The sequence below is a fragment of the Pollicipes pollicipes genome, unplaced genomic scaffold (assembly GCF_011947565.3).
Source record: "Pollicipes pollicipes isolate AB1234 unplaced genomic scaffold, Ppol_2.1 Scaffold_4002;HRSCAF=4701_pilon_pilon_pilon, whole genome shotgun sequence".
Taxonomy (NCBI): Eukaryota; Metazoa; Arthropoda; class Thecostraca; order Pollicipedomorpha; family Pollicipedidae; genus Pollicipes; species Pollicipes pollicipes.
Window position 1 is genome coordinate 14,498,492 of NW_023596420.1, and position 8,254 is coordinate 14,506,745.

Sequence of the window (8,254 nt, forward strand, 5' to 3'; positions counted from 1 at the left end):
TGTCCAGATCTGATCCAGATCCTCCTATTCCTGTCCAGATCCTGTCCAGATCCTCCGTGCCTGGAATCTAACAGTCGGTAAAATGAACCTCAGGACGCTTTATAGCGCGTGGATTGTGTCCGATAGCCACTTTATTAGGTTCATGACAAATACGTACAGCTGCAGATGATGCGTTCTTTGCTCGTTTCCACAGTTTGCATTGAATGATATCCTGCGTTTTACGTATTTGCACACCAGTCATGGACACGTCATCAGCATGGGCAATTTCCACGGTACGTACTTATTATACAATACAAACGTTTTCCACGGTAGTGTGCCGTGCTTCTCTGTGGTGTACTGAAATTTATCATGAGATGTCCTCTGTATCGTGCAGTCATTTTATAGGGAATGTTTCACATCTGGAGATATTGAAGCAAACACCACAAACAAGCACAAGCACATATACAAGTACAACAAACACAAGCACAAGTGTAATGAAATAAGCTGTTTTACAACTATTGGTCTACTTTGAAATGGAAAAGGCTGCCTTAGACAACACAATTTGTCTTGTTAGGAAATATGCTCCTCAATACGTCATTGTTTGAGTGCGTCATCCTACCTTGCGCAATATTGATTGAGAGCCTGTGGGCGACCATTTTATCTAGAAATTGTCATCAGTGGCGCCATAGATGCCTGGCTGACCTTGAAGTAGTCTGCACATCTTCGAGGGCGTGTGTCTCAGAAGCTAGATGTGTTGAAGTCTTAAGAAGGGCAGCTATGTAAACGGCACTGAATGATCTTCAAGATGGCCATTTCAGATCACAGTCCTACACAAAAGTGGAAGACTCGCTTTAAAAGCTGGACTTCCATTGATATTACACGTGTCTCGATGTCTTTTCAACTGAAACAAATAACTAAAGTACTAATAACATAGATCCACAATGGGAGTCCTTTAAAACGAAGACAGTATGCGAATGCTTACGACCATTCGCGGAAAAGTAGAGAGCGACGAACGAAAGTGATGCCATTTGATGTCATTTGCCATTTGAAATGGGGATATAGTTAAACATCACAGCTGGTTGACACAACTTTGATGTTGCGCGCTGCTGTCAAGAGTAAGGCGACGGTAGTGCTATTTTCATGACTCGAATCAAATTCAACTATTTGTTAAATTCACACGCATGGTAAACACAACCATCCGTGAGCTTCAAATCAGCCTCAGATATATTCGTCTCGACGCCCACATCACATTCAAATGCTTTGAATTGAACTTAAATATATCATTTTATACTTGATGTTGATTGATTCGAAAATGACTTGATTCATTTGATTGATCCGATTTTGATGACTTTTTAATTATTTGGACTTCATACAAAACTCACTTCCGCGAAGCATTAACAGCCTTAACGTAAGCGACTAAGGTTGACGTGCTGAATCTCTGGGATAAAAGCTTAATACCTATGAATCGTATCAGAGAAGTCTTTATCTGGCTAAACTTCGAACCTGTTAATTATCACTGAATGCTCGATCAGGATCATGACACGCAGCAGACATTACGTTATACACCTTTCACACAATTTTAGCTATCAGCGATTTAATAATCTAGTCAGTCGCGTTCCTTACCTGAAATACGAGACGGTCCTCAACACTCATACTGGTGTGGCGTTGATACATCAGAAGGCATTCTTTTTGTTTATGTGCTATTTTGCTTTCAGTATCCTGAAATTGCTCTTCCCTTGGGTGAAGGGGTGATCTTATTTACGAGGAGGTACAAAAGTTATATCATTGCTGACATGTTTAACGCAACAAAGGTGGATTGGAGCATACAGCATTTGACTGCATACTAATTGCCCTCCAGTTGCTTCCTCTTTTGCAACCCCAATCACCTTCTGCTGGTATGGAATCGTGCGCAAGTACAAGTATTTCCTTATTCTAGACTTCCCACCATCCCTGTCTACTCAAGACCATGTATTCATGATGTGATAGTTACTCGTGATCATTAACAATGCTTGTTTTATTTACATCGTTAAAAAATGCATCTCAGGTGTAACGTAACCATTAAGAATTTCCCCAGCCTAGCTGTAAATACACCACACACTGACGGTACCAAGTTGCCATGGTTCTAAATCAGCAGGCATTGAGGGCGTAATTTTTTCGCAGTGCAAATTTCGCAGTGGAATTCAAGGGCACTGGGCCTGCCAAGTTTTCTTATGCAAGATACGTAGAACAAGCAAGATGCATCCCATGAGCGCTTCTAAACCTCCAACACATTCTTAACTCGTGACGTATGTGGACTTTTGCGCATCATCTTTCACAAAATACTTCCGCAACGGATGTACCGCAATGCAGCACTCATCCCTCACTGGGCCCGTGTTGAGGCTAAAGCTGTCGGATTATTGCTTCTCATCAAGCTCAACAAAAAAGGAGAGACAAAATGAATCGGAAACGTGTCACAACTCCTCATAACTTCTAATCATTTTTTGGAAGACCGCCCGTATTAACGATCAAGCAGCGATGTAGAAACACTACGCTAGGCGTCTTCCGGCATTTCCGGCACGGTCTTCGGGCATTTCCGTCATTGCTTGGCGAACGGTGATACCACAGAACTGAAAACAAAATAACAACTCTCGTCTTGATTCGCCGTTTTTTATCAAGCAGGCTTGAAAAATTGGCTCCACTAGGCCAGGCCAATATCAAAATTGTCTTGAATTCAAACTCCTTCTGTTTCACATGTTCATATGTACAGGACTATACCTTACAGTGGCAAGAAGATTCTACAGGCGTATTCGTAGTGTACTTCTGAGACCATTCTTATGTAATGTTATGGTGCTTGAGCATACGCTTATGATGTAGGGCCCCGTTCATGTGATAGTGCCGACCAGCCGCGCCAGGCGCGGAATCGTCAGCTGCCCTCTGCGCCAGTCCGCGAAATCGTCGGCTGCCCACCGCGCCAGGCGCGGAATCGTCGGCTGCCCGCCGCGCTAGTCCGCGGAATCGTCGGCTGCCCGCCGCGCCAGGCGCGGAATCGTCGGCTGCCCGCCGCGCCAGGCGCGGAATCGTCGACTGCCCGCCGCGCCAGTCCGCAGAATCGTCGGCTGCCGGCCGCAGCCTGCCCCGGCGGTAGACCGCCATGTTTCTAAAAAAACATCGCTTCCCATAGAGAACAAAAGCTGGTAACACGTTTTTGTGTTAAACCACGTGCAATAGATGCCCCAGAGGCTAAAGAAAATTTCGGCGCGATTTCAGAAAAGGCGAGGATTTACCTATTCGTTCCCTAGAAGCGCGAGGATTTGCGCATTACATTATTTAAAGTTCAATGAAAATATAAAAGGAGGTTGGGAGCTCTCTGATTCACGAAGGATGTTGTGACCGTTCCACCCTTGGTAGGACATGTAGCCGTGGCAGATTGCCTTTGGCCTGCGTTCCGATGCAAGTGTTTATCGATGCCCCACTTTTTCTGCGATGCTCCACTCCCAAACTTCCCTGATTAGACACCATGACCATGCCACGCATGCCCGAACCCAAAAAAAAAACAACAACAACTTGGGGTTGGATCCCAAAATGTCGGCTGCCGGACTGCCATGCCGCTGAGAGACGGTCAGTTAATGGCAGTGTGGCAACTTTTCGGCATGATTCGAGGACATTATTTGCTGAAGCTTGAGGACCAATGGTGTCAAATAATTACACTGTTGAATGAAATTGCTCAACAAAGACCATACAATTGATAGACGAATTTTAATTTTTCAAAGGAATTGACCCGCGCCCTGCCAGGGATCTGAGGTAACCGCGCCCGCTCGTGGGGGAAGTTGACCGGCTCCTTAGGATCTTCAACTTTCAGACGCCGCATGAGAAAAGATACCCCTTTGTAGGTCTCTTCAAATCATGAAGGATGTACACAAAATTTTTTACATTGGGTCAAAACTTAAGTCACCAGAGGCCAAGAAAGATAAAAAAAAAAACGGTCGTTGCGATAGCTGTGGTTAAAACCCGTGTTAACACATGCAGACAGGTGTTGAAGGCGCGAAAAAAGCGTCTTTGGGAAGTCCATTCTGACCATTTCTGTTCCCTACCTGGGTCAGGTCAGATCAGGTCCCGCTCAAAATTTGACTCCAAGTAGCCTACACAAACGATACTTTTCTTCGAAATGCGCTTCTGACTACATTTTTGTATCAGGTGCAGCTGTAGAGTAAAAGTATTTCAAACATAAATATTATATTTAACGGTGATCTATAGGTCATCTTAGGTGAACTTAGGTCAAATTTATATACCATTCAAACGAGAGGAAAAAAATCAAGTGCTAACCGGGTCGATGTGACCAGTGCAATGAATTTCTGTGGTCAGAAATAGTTATATAGTAGGAACACCGACAACAATAATAATAATAGTTGTACATCTACAGGTACTCAAAATCGCGTAGCTGTCATTTACATCATACATAGTCCTTTCCACGCTTGTCAATGTATTTGTAACAAACTGAGAACAGGCATGTTGGGACATGAAATTATACGCCATCAGCTTCACAAAACGATAAGGAGGTGGTTACACGGGATGCGCTCGTCCATCTAGTCTCTCTGCTACTGGTGGCATAGGTCATTGACCCTGGATAACCTGATGTGACCCTGCATGTCCTTTTGGAAACTATTGTGTTCTAATTTATTAACATGATATAACAACATGTTCTCAACAGAACATGCAAATTCTGCGTCCAAACTTACGGATAAAACATCCTACTTTGTGTAAGCATGTGTTTTGGAGAAGATACCCCCGGAGATAGCTCATGATCTGGGCCAAGGTCATGTGCGTTGTGGTCTTATGATGACTTCATGTAAGTTCGCACTCTTAACGTCATATGCACTCGCGAAAACTACGCAAAGGTGTATATATGTTTACGCTATTTGTGAAAATAGCAACAATTGACCTTACTTCAGGTCACTGGTCTTGCATCTTCCGAGAAATCTCAAATATATAAGCTGTAGGTACTATTATGTTTTATTACTACGACAAATTTGCACAATGTCAACTTGCTCACAAAAAGGTTATGCGTGGTCAAAGTTGTTCGGGTTAACCTCTTTGCCCTGGCCTAGGATACCGAAATTAGTAGATTAAAACTTAAAATGTGCACCAATAACGCGCAATCGATCGATGAACAAATAATGCAATTTTCTTGTTGCTGCAAGCGTTCGTTTTTTCCACTGCTCGACAAGCCGTAGGTTGGAAGTTAACTTTCCCAGGCCTGGCGGGGATAAGATGACCTCCTTGCAGGTATGATATACGTACTATTAGTTAAGTAAGTTGCATTGTTCAATAAATTTTCGTTCACGGACTTTGCTAACAGATTCGGAAAGTTCAAATAAAAAGCAGACACCAGATGGTATTCAGTGCTGACAGCGGTTTCTTCTCTAACATACACTTGACCGAAGAGCACATATTTCCCACACTTTGGCAGAGCAAATTGTGATAAATCACAGGCGATAAAATACACTAGCTTTGCACGGATGAAGATTCCGTTATTGTCAAGAATGAAATATATGTATTCAGCAGGAGCTTCAATTTGCTTATGTGGATGTGGGTTTCATCGGGAAGTCATACCACTTCGTCGATTGGACACCAACGAGATCAAAACATGGGCGGCTTTTTTGTGTTACCGTATGTGGATAAAGCTTTCTCCGTAAGCATAAAATCAGTTGTCAAAACGTCTCATCTTAATGCTCGTAGGGCATGACAAAATCAAAATGCTTTGGAACACAATCTAGCTCGGTCAGCTTTGTCACAACCTGTATGCTCATCCAGTAAGTGAATTTGTGACGTGTGCATATCGAGTTTGAAAGGTAAATGTCTGACGTCTGGTATTGTGTTTTGTATAACGCGTTATATGTAGTCGATATGTGAGAGTAGGCGTAAAAGTGTGTCGTGTGTCGAGGAATCAAAAAGACCCATTCGGCTACGGTTTAACCAGCACGTCATAAACGCAACAAACAGAACTCACGAGACTCCGATTAGCGATCATGTTCTTTCTGCTCGCCAAAACTATGAGATTTGGCGTACTGAGAGCCCCTTGGCCGTCAAAATTTTCCACAAACCCAAAGACCATCTCCATCGCAAAATGTGTGACTTAATCCACACCCGCAAACTTAAACCCTACTAAACAGAATATCGCATCCTGAAGAATGATATAGACTTCATTTGTTCAAAGGTAGTGTATTTTGGGGCCTGTGATTTTTTGTAATTATCGATCAAAATGCAGAAAATGTGCGTCATTTGATTCCGTGTGTGCTGGGACAAAACCGCTGCCCAGACGGCCTCGCATATGATGTCCGCTTTAACTATGAAGTTTTTGATTCTGTGAGCACGGTCTGCGACCGAAAATTCATTAAAAATACAACTGACTAAACACATATCACGTGCATAATTATTTAAGGAAGCCACCTTAATTCCATTTTACTACTTACCATACCTTATATCGCAGAAGCACCGTGCCATTATAACTATTTTCGGGTTCAAATTAGGCAGACAACGTTTCACTCATCACCAGACTTCTTTCTTCCTGTCATCGTGACCCTGGACTAGATAACTGGAATTGGTGATTTGGACGTATAGGGAACATGAAAGTGGAAATGTCGTTGTAGCCTCTTTTCGGGCCCTTTCCATGTATTTCACGGAAAGCTTCCTCTGAAACTTTTAAGTCAAATCAAATCAACTTCCGTTGTTGCCATCCTGAGCCTGTTGCGAATATCCCGCCACACTATCCAGCTGCGCGGTACCAGTTCATCCCATCTGGGGAGTGAGGGGCTGGGGGTTGCTGGCTTCCCTCGCAGTTTTCACCGGTTTCTCCGAAACGGCGTAGAGCATTCTTAACATTATTTAACCTTTCCTAAATATAACTTCTACGCATTTTGTCCACGTTTTGGGCAAACGACACGCGCAAAGATTGATTCCGAGCCCGACACCGGGAGAGACCTGGGTCGAAATTTGCAATCAGGGCTCTAAAATGCGATAGCTTCCGAGTAGCACGGCATGCATTCCGGGTCGCGAATGATGGTGTGTAAAGGCCGTTTTTCAGCAACTGGATGCAAAACTGTGTACTTAAGGCAATAGCGATTAAGGAAGTGAGTTGCAGTTACGGTTACCAATAAGTGTTCAGGTTTGTGCAAGGGGGCAAAAAGCAGATAACATGAAATGTTTGCCAGGGCGAACATCTTTTTTTTGCCAGGACGACGAACGAAACGTATATGATGCTTCACTTTCCTCAATTGTCATTAAAGTTTTGGTTTCTGTCCAGTAAACGACATCTTAAGCTATGCCAGAGGCGAGTTCTACGCCTATTACACTCGTATAAGCGTGCTGTGTAAAAACCCTATTTCATTTACAGCGCATAGCACCGCTGCGGCCGCAATAATAACTGCTAATTACTTATCATCATTGCTCATCAACCCATTATGCACCCTAGCTTCGTTCATTCCACGTCTTCGCTTAGTGCTTGTCTGAGACCAAAACATAGCACCATTCCCTTTCTTATGCATACACTCAGAGAAACTCGTTCATTATCAATGCTGAATAGTTTCGATGATGACGGATTTCGGAGCAATTTCTATTGTAACTGCGTCAAAAGTGGCTGAAAAAGTGACACAAAAAGTGACTGGGTCTCATAAGAAATGCGTTGAAAATTTGGTCCTCTCATCTATTGCCTGTTGAAACAATTTTTTGATATTTTTTGTCCAAAACGTTTTGGTAAAGTGTAGATAAATCAAAGTGCATTACATCACTTAAATCTGCCTAGTCCGTCCCTGATATCACACCAGCAGATTTGCCTCACCCAGCTGGAACAAGGCTACCGGGGCGCTCACCCGGAAGAGCGTTAAACGGCCAATTGTTGGCGATGCATCTTAACGCTTTCCAAAATCCTTCAAAACAGTTGGCCCTGTTCTAGCACCGGTCTCTTGGCCAGTTGTCAAGGCGTCGCACTTGTATCCCAAATATTGTACGGGGCATTCGACGCTTCGTCAACTGGACTACGCAGGAAACAAACCCCAGACTCCACGCGATGATTGCCTTTCGAGCATCGCCCTATTTGTGCTTTCCCAGTTTGTATATGATGCTCTCCGGCGGCACATGCATTGCATTAGTCCAGAATCAGATGTGTACAGTGCAGATAAATTTATTCATAATGGTTTGGAAACCACTGAGCTGTTGCTGGGCAAAGGTTATCTCGTCCACCCTGAACTTAACACGTAAGTTGTGCTGATCCAGTTTATCTAATGATTTTACCTGCAGTCAT

The 8,254-nt window shown here is 43.5% G+C and overlaps 1 protein-coding gene across 1 annotated transcript in view; it reads left to right on the forward strand.

Annotated features, from left to right (window-relative positions):
* The window catches only part of LOC119093185 (uncharacterized), a gene marked incomplete at its 5' end in the record, with an annotated part of 61,855 nt that overhangs the window by 50,566 nt on the left and 3,035 nt on the right, over window positions 1–8,254 (forward strand).